Consider the following 13,655-nt stretch of genomic DNA (forward strand, 5'->3'; position numbering starts at 1 on the left):
GCAGAAGGAAATTCTGTGTACCCTGGCAGTGGGAAACACAGACAGACAGCAGCAGGAGGAATGGAGGAGTAGTGTGAGTGTGGCAGCAGGCCAGGCAGGCAGCGTGACATAATAGCCCTGGTACCTAGCGGTGATACCAGGGCTGTAAATAAACACAGCAGGAGGTCCCAGACAGCGGTCGTGCAGCCCACATCGTGTCCAATACACAAGTGGGACAACACAGTTTTCAACCCGGGCACCTCAGAAAAATTAAACCTTTTTTTTTATGGTTTATTTGTTTTGTTTTTACAACAAATTACACAGACAGATATAGCTATTGTTTGACGTAATAGCTGGTGGCAGAGTGGCAGCAGAAGGTCATTCTGTGTACCCTGGCAGTGGGAAACACAGACAGACAGCAGCAGCAGCAGGAGGAATGGAGGAGGAATGTGAGCAACTATTGTTTGACGTAATAGCTGGTGGCAGAGTGGCAGCAGAAGGAAATTCTGTGTACCCTGGCAGTGGGAAACACAGACAGACAGCAGCAGCAGCAGGAGGAATGGAGGAGTAGTGTGAGTGTGGCAGCAGGCCAGGCAGGCAGCGTGACATAATAGCCCTGGTACCTAGCGGTGATACCAGGGCTGTAAATAAACACAGCAGGAGGTCCCAGACAGCGGTCATGCAGCCCACATCGTGTCCAATACACAACTGGGACAACACAGTTTTCAACCTGGGCACCTCAGAAAAATTAAACCTTTTTTTTTTTTGGTTTATTTGTTTTGTTTTTTATAGAAAATTACACAGACAGATATAGCTATTGTTTGACGTAATAGCTGGTGGCAGAGTGGCAGCAGAAGGTAAATCTGTGTACCCTGGCAGTGGGAAACACAGACAGACAGCAGAAGGGCAGTACACAGCAGCCCACTGTAGGTGTAAAATGTGTGGCTGCAGGCGACGTAATAGTCAAAGTGAACCAGGCTGGCTTAGTGAGCAGGAGCCAGGAGGTGGTAAAGGGTGGTAAGGCACATTAACGATGGTTCTTCAGTTCATGTCCCCCTCTCGCCGACAACAGGGGCCAGGAACTCGCCTTCCACCCACGCCTGGTTCATCTTGAGAAACGTCAGTCTGTCCACAGACTTGTGAGACAGACGTGAGCGTTTCTCGGTGACCATGCCACCAGCTGCACTGAAGCAGCGCTCGGACAGCACGCTGGAAGGGGGACAGGACAGCACTTCCAGGGCGTACTGCGCCAGCTCGCTCCAGATCTCCAGGCGCTTGACCCAATACTCCATGGGATCAACAGGGGCATCGCTGTCAAGCCCGCTGCAGTACCACATGTAGTCAGCCACCATGCGGGTCAGGCGCTGGCTGTGACCGGAGGAGGATGCTGCTGCATGCACCTCCTCTCTAGTCACTGCTGCCGGAGCCTCTACAGTCCTGTAGAGCTCGTTGCTGAGAGACAGCAGGTCTGTGGGGCGCTTGCTGCTGGATGCAGGCACCTGCTGCTGCCTCTGTGCTGGCTGGACAGTGGGGGTGGAAGGCTGGGGGAAGGCTTCCTCCAAGCGCTCAACAAGGGCCTGCTGCAAGCTCCTTATTTGTTGCGCTGGGTCCCCTCCTGCAGGCGGCAGGAACTGGCTCAACTTCCCCTTGAGGCGTGGGTCCAACATCATGCTGATCCAGATGTCCTCCCTCTGCTTCATCTGAATCACCCTGGGGTCCTTGCGCAGGCACGTCAGCATGTGTGCTGCCATTGGGAAGAGGCGGGCCACATGTGCTGGCACATCGGCGGCAGTGCTGTCCTCATCCTCCTCCTCTCCCTCCTCAGCCTCATCCTCTCTCCACCCCCGCACCAACTCAGCTGCACTGTGCTGATCCCCCTCATCAGCAGCAAGGTCAGGGACCTCCACCAAGTCCTCCTCCTCCTCCCCCTCAGAGGTGGACTGTGCAGCTGCATGACGCTCCTGCTGGTCCAAGGCTGCCGCTCCCTGTTCCAGCAAAGCATCGAGGGCCCTGTTCAGCAGACAAACCAGGGGCACCCACTCGCAGACCATAGCATGGTCCCTGCTCACCATGTTAGTGGCCTGCAGAAAGGGAGCCAGCACTAAGCACACCTGCTGCATGTGCCTCCAGTCATCATCGGGGACGATGGATGGGATGTTGCTGGTCCTGTCCCTTCTCTGAGCGGCGGAAACAGTGGCCTGGGCAAGGTACTGGTTGACAGCGTGCTTCTGTTCAACCAGACGCTCCAACATCGCCAGGGTGGAGTTCCAGCGAGTCGGAACGTCAAGGATCAGCCGATGGCGTGGCAGCTCCAGCTCCTTTTGCACGTCTTCCAGGCTCGCACAGGCTGCAGCCGAGCGCCGGAAGTGACGCACAACGTTCCTTGCCATTTCCAGCAGTTCGCCCATCCCCTGGTAGGTGCGCAAGAACTTCTGCACCACCAGGTTCAGCACGTGGGCAAGACAGGGGATGTGGGTCAGGTTTCCCCTGTCTATTGCGGCAACCAGATTGGCCCCATTGTCGGCCACCACCTCTCCGACTCTGAGGCCTCTGGGGGTCAGCCAAATCCTCTCCTGCTCCTGGAGTTTGGCCAACACATGGGTTGCCGTCAGTTTGGTCTTTCCAAGGCTGACCAAGTGCAGCAGCGCTTGGCAGTGGTGGGCCTTCACGCTGCTGCTGAGGCAGGGGGTTTGGCCAGGTGTGCCGGAGGATGGCAGAAGATCGGAGGAACCTGCTGCAGTTCCCCTGACCCTGCGGGGTGGCACCACCCACTGTGTTGCTGCTGCTGCTGTGCCCGCTGCTGCTCTCCCATCCTCACCCCCTTCCACCAAGCTGACCCAGTGGACAGTGAAGGACAGGTAGCAGCCTGTCCCAAAGCGGCTGCTCCAGGAGTCCATGGTGACGTGGACCCTTTCACCAACCGCGTGCTCCAGCCCTCGCTCCACATTGGCCATCACAAAGCGGTGCAGTGCAGGAATGGCCTTGCGGGCGAAGAAGTGTCTGCTGGGGAGCTGCCAGTCTGGGGCTGCACAAGCAAGCAGCGCACGCATGTCGCTCCCCTCCTGCACGAGCGTGTACGGCAGGAGTTGGGAGCACATGGCCCGTGCCAGCAAGCCGTTCAGCTGCCGCACGCGACGGCTGCTGGGAGGCAGAGCCCTAACCACCCCCTGGAAGGACTTGCTCAAAAGGCTCTGGCGTGGCCTTTTGCTGGCACGGGAATCAGCAGACACAGCAGAGGAGGCCACTGAGGACTGGCTGCCAGAACAGGCCTCAGTGTCGGCGGCAGAAGTTGCAGAGGGGGGAGGAGAAGTGCGTTTCCGCACTCCTGCTGGTGCTGCTGGAGGAGCAGGAGGGCGGGTGGCTGCTGTTGCTGCTGCTGCTGCTGCTGAAGGCTGTGCAGTGATGGGTGTGGTGCCACTGCCAGCACCAGATGCCTTCAGCCTCTGGAACTCCTCATGCTGGTGGAAATGTTTCGCAGCAAGGTGGTTGATGAGCGAGCTGGTGCTGAACTTTAAGGGGTCTGCACCTCTGCTCAACTTCCGCTGACAGTGGTTGCAAGTGGCGTACTTGCTGTACACTGTGGGCATGGTGAAAAACCGCCAGATTGGTGACAAAAACAACCCCCTACGGCCTGGAGCCGCTGCTGCCTGTCTCCCTGTGGTGGTTGGGGCGGGGGCTTGGGTGCAGCTGGTGGTGGTACTGGCAGATGCTGCTGCTGCTGAGCCTGAGACACCAGCAGGCTGTGGGACCTGCCTACTGCTGCCAATGCTTGCAATGATGCGCCTCCTTGCAAGGCCCACAAGCGCATCCTCCTCCTCCTCAGAGCTGCTGATGATGACATCCCCTGGAGCTGGTGGCACCCAGTCTTTGTCTGTCACCGTGTCATCATCATCCTCCCCCTCCTGAAACATGTCCTGCTGGGATGATGACCCCCCAAACTCCTCTCCTGATGCATGGATGGGCTGCTTGACTGTCGCCACAGTCTTGCTGTCCAATCCCTCCTCCCCCAAAGTGCCCATCAGCATCTCCTCCTCAAGATCGCCAACAACAGCAGACAATTTACTCATGATGCCTGGGGTCAAAAGACTGCTGAATGACAGGTCGGCGAGTGACGGTGAACTGGCCTCCTCCCCAGGCCCTGCTGGGCGGCTGCTGCGAACAGGGGTGGTGGTGGTGGTGGTGGTGAGGGTGGAGGCCTCGGATGCAGAGCTGATGGCGGGCTGCTCATCCTCCGTCATCAGTTGCACCACAGTGTCTGCATCCTTTTCCTCAATGGGACGTTTCCGACCCGGCTGGAGGAAAATCGGAGCAGGTGCTACACGCTGCTGCTGCTGTGTCTCTGCAGCGTGAGTTGCAGATGCTCCTGCTGGGCGGCGCCCAAGGCGTCCACGGCCAGTGGCTATAGGAGGAATGTTAGCCACTGACGCTGCTGCTGCTGCTGCGGAACTGTGCATGGTGGCGCGGCCGCGGCTTGCCACAATGCTGCTCCCTCTCCTCCTGATTCCCTTGCTGCCCTTCCCCTTGCCCAAACCGCGCTGGCTGCCACTTCCAGACATCTTAGATGTTTTGGGCATAAACACAAAAGTTTTTTAAAAGGGCGGGTGAAAAGTGGGGTACTTTAATGGAGTGGGTTGGTGGGTGAGGTGACACTAATCACTAAGTGATTAGATCGCTAACTGATTAATACAGTACAAATACAAAATACAATAATCGGTAATCAGTAAGTGTGAACAGTGAACAGTGAGTGTGTCCCCTAGTACACTAACTAGAAATTACAATAATCAGTAGTAATCACAAGGAAATAGAGTGTGTGTACACTACAGACAGTGAGTGCACGCACGCGCACACACGCGCAGGAGCTAGCCTATGAACAGTGACTGAGTGAGTGTCCCTAGTACAGTAAGTAAGTAGTAACAGTCAGGAAGTACAACTAGAAATTACAATAATCAGTAGTAAACACAAGGAAATAGAGTGTGTGTACACTACAGACAGTGAGTGCACGCACGCGCACACACGCGCAGGAGCTAGCCTATGAACAGTGACTGAGTGAGTGTCCCTAGTACAGTAAGTAAGTAGTAACAGTCAGGAAGTACAACTAGAAATTACAACTTAATCAGATTCAGTAATCAGTAGTAATCACAAGGAAATAGAGTGTGTGTACACTACAGACAGTGCATGCGCACACACACGCAGGAGCTAGCCTATGAACAGTGACTGAGTGAGTGTCCCTAGTACAGTAAGTAAGTAGTAACAGTCAGGAAGTACAACTAGAAATTACAATAATCAATAGTAATCACAAGGAAATAGAGTGTGTGTACACTACAGACAGTGAGTGCATGCACGCGCACACACGCGCACACACGCGCAGGAGCTAGCCTATGAACAGTGACTGAGTGAGTGTCCCTAGTACAGTAAGTAAGTAGTAACAGTTAGGAAGTACAACTAGAAATTACAACTTAATCAGATTCAGTAATCAGTAGTAATCACAAGGAAATAGAGTGTGTGTACACTACAGACAGTGCACGCGCACACACACCCAGGAGCTAGCCTATGAACAGTGACTGAGTGAGTGTCCCTAGTACAGTAAGTAAGTAGTAACAGTCAGGAAGTACAACTAGAAATTACAATAATCAGTAGTAATCACAAGGAAATAGAGTGTGTGTACACTACAGACAGTGAGTGCACGCACGCGCACACACGCGCAGGAGCTAGCCTATGAACAGTGACTGAGTGAGTGTCCCTAGTACAGTAAGTAAGTAGTAACAGTCAGGAAGTACAACTAGAAATTACAACTTAATCAGATTCAGTAATCAGTAGTAATCACAAGGAAATAGAGTGTGTGTACACTACAGACAGTGCACGCGCACACACATGCAGGAGCTAGCCTATGAACAGTGACTGAGTGAGTGTCCCTAGTACAGTAAGTAAGTAGTAACAGTCAGGAAGTACAACTAGAAATTACAATAATTAATCAGTAATCAGAAGGAAATAGAGTGTGTGTACACTACAGACAGTGCACGCACACACACACGGTCACACGCAGGAGCTATGAACAAACAGTGACAGTGAGTGTCCTAGTTAGTCCTAGTACAGTTATATAACTACAATACAAAATACAATCACTCAGTAGTACTAGTAAAGGACAGCAGAAATACTGGTATAGATGAGAAGAAATAAACTAACAGAGGACAGGAGAGAACAGGTGAGCTGCCCACACAGGCAGGCCCTGAGGCCTAAAGTTGTGTAAGCTTGCCTGCAGCAGCTGGCTCTCTAGTAACACACAAGCTACTAACTAAAATACAATGTCTATCTAACTAACAACAATATAGGTGTATATAGGAGGTGTATGTGAGCAAAAACGCTAGGTGAATGACCACAATAAAGCTCTTGCTAAGCCAAAGCACAAAGGAGCAGATCTCTCTCTGTACAAAGTCAGGCAAGGACGGAAAAACCGAACATGGCAGCCACTATTTATAGGGTAAGGGCTGGCCAGGGTTCCCCTCTGTGATTGGCTGCCGTCAGAGGGCCTGGGAGCCCTCTGATTGGCTCTGAGGACATCAATCTGGGCTATGACGCTATTCGAGCTCGGTATTCGAGCTCGAATAGCGCTGTTAGCTCGAATAGCACGAATAGTGAATGTGCTATTCGAGTTCACTCGAATAGCCCATTCGAATATCTCCAGCTATTCGGAGCTCGAATACCGAGCTCGAATAGCTGAAAAAGAGCTCCAATGTTCGAGCTACTCGAATATTAGAGCTCTGTTGAGCACCACTGCTCCAGCGACATTTCTGGTGGCCTTCCATCCGTACTGATTGTAGAGTTGGGCCGAACCTCCGATTTTCGGTTCGCGAACCGGGTTCGCGAACTTTCGCGAAAGGTTCGGTTCGCGTTAAAGTTCGCGAACCGCAATAGACTTCAATGGGGATGCGAACTTTGAAAAAAAAAAATAATTATGCTGGCCACAAAAGTGATGGAAAAGATGTTTCAAGGGGTCTAACACCTGGAGGGGGGGATGGCGGAGTGGAATACATGCCAAAAGTCCCCGGGAAAAATCTGGATTTGACGCAAAGCAGCGTTTTAAGGGCAGAAATCACATTGAATGCTAAATGACAGGCCTAAAGTGCTTTCAAACATCTTGCATGTGTTTACATCAATCAGGTAGTGTAATTAAGGTACTGCTTCACACTGACACACCAAACTCATCGTGTAACGCACCGCAAACAGCTGTTTGTGTAGTGACGGCCGTGCTTTACTGGTGCGCACCATGGCGAGAGTGCAGGTTTTGGTGGCTTTACAGCCCATATGGTCACCTGGCTGATGTAGCTGAATGACAGAACAGTGACTGTCCAGCTGATCAAATTTGGTCTGACCACAATGAGGCAACGACCTTATTATCGTGGGTGTGCCCCCCGAGACACTCATCTAGGCGCCGGTCATTGCTCCATTGTGATACGCAAGCCCCTTCACCACGGCAAGGTAATGATCACGAAGGGGAATGGGCGCATGTACATGCCTTTTCTTTTGTTGTTGCAGCTGCCCGCAGTGCAGCCAGAAAAATTAGGCAGTCATGTACACGCACCCGAAAAATTATTACAGCGGCCGCTGCTAGCAGCGGCCTAAAAAATTCAGCAATCCGCCTGGAGTCCCGGACCCTGTTGGTGGTGGCGGAGAAGGTAGTCAAGCGGCCTGCAGGCAGACATGCTGTGTGGAGGGACTGGGAGCGACTTAGTCTTCTTGGGGCAGGCCAGGCAGCCAGTCACACGGCGTGCAGGCAGAGATGCTGTATGTGCGGGGACTGACTTAGTCTTGGGGCGGGCAGCAGCCCTCCGGGATCCATGCCTCATTCATTTTGATAAAGGTGAGGTACTTAACACTTTTGTGACTTAGGCGACTTCTCTTCTCTGTGACAATGCCTCCAGCTGCACTGAAGGTCCTTTCTGAGAGGACGCTTGCGGCAGGGCAGGAGAGAAGTTGGATGGCAAATTGGGACAGCTCTGGCCACAGGTCAAGCCTGCGCACCCAGTAGTTCAAGGGTTCCTCATCGCTGTTCACAGCAGTGTCTACATCCACACTTAAGGCCAGGTAGTCGGCTACCTGCCGTTCCAGGCGTTGGTGGAGGGTGGATCCGGAAGGGCTACGGCGAGGCATTGGACTAAAGAACGTCCGCATGTCCGACATCACCATGAGATCGCTGGAGCGTCCTGTCTTTGACTGCATGGACACGGGAGGAGGATTAGTGGCAGTGGTACCTTGCTGGCGTTGTGCCGTCACATCACCCTTAAAGGCATTGTAAAGCATAGTTGACAGCTGGTTCTGCATGTGCTGCATCCTTTCCACCTTCCGGTGAGTTGGTAACAGGTCCGCCACTTTGTGCCTGTACCGAGGGTCTAGTAGTGTGGCCACCCAGTACAGCTCATTCCCCTTGAGGTTTTTTATACGGGGGTCCCTCAACAGGCAGGACAGCATAAAAGACGACATCTGCACAAAGTCGGATCCAGTACCCTCCATCTCCTCTTGCTCTTCCTCAGTGACGTCAGGTAAGTCAACCTCCTCCCCCCAGCCGCGAACAATACCACGGGAAGGTTGAGCAGCACAAGCCCCTTGCGATGCCTGCTGAGGTTGTTCTCCTGCCGCTGTCCCCTCCTCCTCCTCCTCCTCCCCCAAAGAAACACCTTGCTCATCATCCTCTGAGTCTGATTCGTCTTCTGCACACGACTTCTCTTCTTCCTCCTCCTCCCCCCTCTGTGCTGCCGCAGGTGTTGAGGAAACAGCTGGGTCTGATGAAAATTGGTCCCATGCCTGTTCCTGCCGTAACGGTTCCTGGTCACGCTCATTCGCAGCTTCATCCGCCACTCTACGCACAGCACGCTCCAAGAAGTAAGCGTAGGGAATTAAGTCGCTGATGGTGCCCTCACTGCGGCTTACCAGGTTGGTCACCTCCTCAAACGGCCGCATGAGCCTGCATGCATTCTCCATCAGTGTCCAGTTGTCGGGCCAGAACATCCCCATCTTCCCAGACTGTTTCATTCTACTCCAGTTGTAGAGGTAGTGGGTCACGGCTTTCTTCTGTTCTAGCAGGCGGGAGAACATGAGCAGGGTCGAGTTCCAGCGAGTCGGGCTATCGCAAATGAGGCGTCTCACCGGCATGTTGTTTTTGCGCTGAATTTCCGCAAAGCGTGCCATGGCTGTGTAAGACCGCCTCAAATGCCCACAGAACTTCCTGGCCTGCTTCAGGACATTCGCTAAGCCAGGGTACTTTGCCACAAATCTTTGAACCACTAGATTCATGACATGTGCCATGCAGGGTATGTGTGTCAGCTTCCCCATATGCAAAGCGGCAAGCAGATTGCTGCCGTTGTCGCACACCACGTTGCCTATCTCCAGGTGGTGCGGGGTCAGCCACTCATCCACCTGTTTCTTAAGAGCAGCCAGGAGAGCTGCTCCAGTGTGACTCTCCGCTTTGAGACAAGCCATGTCTAAGATGGCGTGACACCGTCGTACCTGGCATGCAGCATAGGCCCTGCGGAGCTGGGGCTGTGTAGCTGGAGAGGAGAACTGCCACTCAGCCAAGGAGGAGGAGGACAGCGAAGAGCATGTAGCAGGAGGAGAGGAGGTGGCAGGAGGCCTGCCTGCAAGCCGTGGAGGTGTCACAATTTGGTCCGCTGCGCCCTGCTTGCCATCGTTCACCACCAGGTTCACCCAATGGGCTGTGTAGGTAATGTAGCGGCCCTGCCCGTGCTTGGCAGACCAGGCATCCGTGGTCAGGTGTACCCTTGACCCAACGCTCTTCGCAAGAGATGACACCACTTGCCTCTCAACTTCACGGTGCAGTTGGGGTATGGCCTTTCTCGAAAAATAAGTGCGGCCTGGCATCTTCCACTGCGGTGTCCCAATGGCCACAAATTTACGGAAGGCCTCAGAGTCCACCAGCCGGTATGGTAACAGCTGCTGAGCTAACAGTTCCGCCACGCCAGCTGTCAGACGGCGGGCAAGGGGGTGACTGGCCGAAATTGGCTTCTTCCGCTCAAACATTTCCTTCACGGACACCTGACTGCTGCTGTGGGCAGAGGAGCAGGAAGCGCTCAAGGGCAGAGGCGGAGTGGAGGAGGGTGCCTGTGAAGGTGGAAGGGAGAAAGCGGCAGAAGCAGATAATGCACCTGATGGAGGAGGAAGAGGAGAAGGAGGGTGGCTTTGCTTTTGTGTGCTGCTGCTGCTTTTGCTCAGGTGGCCATCCCATTGCTGTTTGTGCCTTTTCTCCAGGTGCCTTCGTAAGGCACTTGTCCCTACGTGAGTGTTGGCCTTTCCACGGCTCAATTTTTGTTGGCAGAGCGAGCAGATGGCTTTGGTCCGATCTGAGGCACACACATTAAAAAATTTCCACACCGCTGAGCCACCCTGGGATGTGGGCACTATGGGGACCTCAGCAGCTGATGCTGAAGGGCAAGTTGGCTGGCTGTACATAGGTGGCAATACATGGTGCCGGACACTGCCACCAGCTGTTTCTGACGAAGAGCTGCCCCAGCTTCTTTCAGCAACTTCTCTCCTCCTCCTACTCTCTGACTCCCCCTCTGAACTGTCCCCCTCTTTATCTCCTCTATTGGGTACATACAGAGGATCCCTATCATCGTCATCATCGTAATCATCCTGCCCAGCTTTGCTTGCCTCAGACAAATCCAAACATGCACCAACATCAGTAGGTCCTTCATCCTCCTTACACGTTACATCCATAATGTTGCCGCGTAACTCAGACATATGAGCTGGTGAAAATTCATCTGGCTGTAACAACAATGGCTGTGCATCAGTGATTTCACCACTAAATAATTCTTGCGAAGTGTCAAATGCAGCGGAAGTGGTGCTAGTAGTAGCACTGGTGGCTGAGCAAGATGAGGTGTTCTGTGTCGCTAAATACTCAACCACGTCCTGACAATCTTGGGAGGTGATGGGACGTGCCTTCTTCCGAGCACTGTACTGTGGGCCAGGTCCACACGAAATTACATTTACACGACCTCGCGCAGACCTGCCGGGTGGCCTTCCTCTGGCTCTGCCACTACCTCTTCCTCTACCTGTTTTGTCCATATCGGGTATGCACGGAGTGGTATATCACACTGCGTGCACTCACGTAGGTAGGTGGGTTCACTTAACTGCACAGGTATGCGCACTGATGCTGTGGGTTCACTGAACAGAACAGGTATACAGTGGCGGGTTCACAGAACAGGTATGCAGTGGCGGGTCCACTGAACAGAACAGGTATGCAGTGGCGGGTTCACTAAACAGAACAGGTATACAGTGGCGGTTCACTAAACAGAACAGGTATGCAGTGGCGGGTCCACTGAACAGAACAGGTATGCAGTGGCGGGTTCACTTAACTGCACAGGTATGCGCACTGATGCGGTGGGTTCACTGAACAGAACAGGTATGCAGTGGCGGGTTCACTTAACTGCACAGGTATGCGCACTGATGCGGTGGGTTCACTGAACAGAACAGGTATACAGTGGCGGGTCCACTGAACAGAACAGGTATGCAGTGGCGGGTTCACTAAACAGAACAGGTATGCAGTGGCGGGTCCACTGAACAGAACAGGTATGCAGTGGCGGGTTCACTAAACAGAACAGGTATACAGTGGCGGTTCACTAAACAGAACAGGTATGCAGTGGCGGGTCCACTGAACAGAACAGGTATGCAGTGGCGGGTTCACTTAACTGCACAGGTATGCGCACTGATGCGGTGGGTTCACTGAACAGAACAGGTATGCAGTGGCGGGTTCACTAAACAGAACAGGTATACAGTGGCGGTTCACTAAACAGAACAGGTATGCAGTGGCGGGTCCACTGAACAGAACAGGTATGCAGTGGCGGGTTCACTTAACTGCACAGGTATGCGCACTGATGCGGTGGGTTCACTGAACAGAACAGGTATGCAGTGGCGGGTTCACTTAACTGCACAGGTATGCGCACTGATGCGGTGGGTTCACTGAACAGAACAGGTATGCAGTGGCGGGTTCACTTAACTGCACAGGTATGCGCACTGATGCGGTGGGTTCACTGAACAGAACAGGTATGCAGTGGCGGGTTCACTAAACAGAACAGGTATACAGTGGCGGTTCACTAAACAGAACAGGTATGCAGTGGCGGGTCCACTGAACAGAACAGGTATGCAGTGGCGGGTTCACTTAACTGCACAGGTATGCGCACTGATGCGGTGGGTTCACTGAACAGAACAGGTATGCAGTGGCGGGTTCACTAAACAGAACAGGTATACAGTGGCGGGTCCACTGAACAGAACAGGTATGCAGTGGCGGGTTCACTAAACAGAACAGGTATGCAGTGGCGGGTCCACTGAACAGAACAGGTATGCAGTGGCGGGTTCACTAAACAGAACAGGTATACAGTGGCGGTTCACTAAACAGAACAGGTATGCAGTGGCGGGTCCACTGAACAGAACAGGTATGCAGTGGCGGGTTCACTTAACTGCACAGGTATGCGCACTGATGCGGTGGGTTCACTGAACAGAACAGGTATGCAGTGGCGGGTTCACTAAACAGAACAGGTATACAGTGGCGGTTCACTAAACAGAACAGGTATGCAGTGGCGGGTCCACTGAACAGAACAGGTATGCAGTGGCGGGTTCACTTAACTGCACAGGTATGCGCACTGATGCGGTGGGTTCACTGAACAGAACAGGTATGCAGTGGCGGGTCCACTGAACAGAACAGGTATGCAGTGGCGGGTTCACTAAACAGAACAGGTATACAGTGGCGGTTCACTGAACAGAACAGGTATGCAGTGGCGGGTTCACTTAACTGCACAGGTATGCGCACTGATGCGGTGGGTTCACTGAACAGAACAGGTATGCAGTGGCGGGTTTACTAAACAGAACAGGTATACAGTGGCGGTTCACTAAACAGAACAGGTATGCAGTGGCGGGTCCACTGAACAGAACAGGTATGCAGTGGTGGGTTCACAGCACAGGTATGCAGTGGTGGGTTCACAGCACAGGTATGCAGTGGTGGGTTCACAGCACAGGTATGCAGTGGTGGGTTCAATGAACAGGTATACAGTGGCGGGTCCACTGAAGAGAACAGGTATGCAGTGGTGGGTTCACAGCACAGGTATGCAGTGGTGGGTTCACAGCACAGGTATGCAGTGGTGGGTTCACAGCACAGGTATGCAGTGGTGGGTTCAATGAACAGGTATACAGTGGCAGGTCCACTGAACAGAACAGGTATGCAGTGGTGGGTTCACAGCACAGGTATGCAGTGGTGGGTTCACAGCACAGGTATGCAGTGGTGGGTTCACAGAACAGGTATGCAGCCAGACAGGAACAAGCTAAGCCTAACTAATCTTTCCCTGAGAGACAGTCTGCAGCAGCTCGCCCTACTCTGACTAATGCAGGCACACGAGTGGCCGTAATGGCCGCCGCTGCCTGCCTTATACAAGGGGGGGTGGGGCTCCAGGGGCTAGTGTAGCCTAATTGGCTACACTGGGCCTGCTGACTGTGATGTAGAGGGTCAAAGTTGACCCTCCATGTGCATTATGGGGCGAACCGAACTTCCGCAAAGGTTCGCCTGCGGGACGCGAACGCGAACCACTGAAGTTCGCATGGAACCGTTCGCAGGCGAACCGTTCGGCCCAACTCTAACTGATTGTAAGGAATTTGTGTCAGCATGCACTATGTGT

The 13,655-nt window shown here is 53.4% G+C and overlaps 1 protein-coding gene across 3 annotated transcripts in view; it reads right to left on the bottom strand.

The window, feature by feature from the left end:
- Nucleotides 1-13,655, bottom strand: part of SERHL2 (serine hydrolase like 2) — a 1,569,464-nt gene that overhangs the window by 435,281 nt on the left and 1,120,528 nt on the right. The gene's annotated exons all lie outside the window — the stretch shown is intronic.

This window comes from Hyperolius riggenbachi, chromosome 6 (assembly GCF_040937935.1).
Source record: "Hyperolius riggenbachi isolate aHypRig1 chromosome 6, aHypRig1.pri, whole genome shotgun sequence".
In the NCBI taxonomy this organism is placed as follows: domain Eukaryota; kingdom Metazoa; phylum Chordata; class Amphibia; order Anura; family Hyperoliidae; genus Hyperolius; species Hyperolius riggenbachi.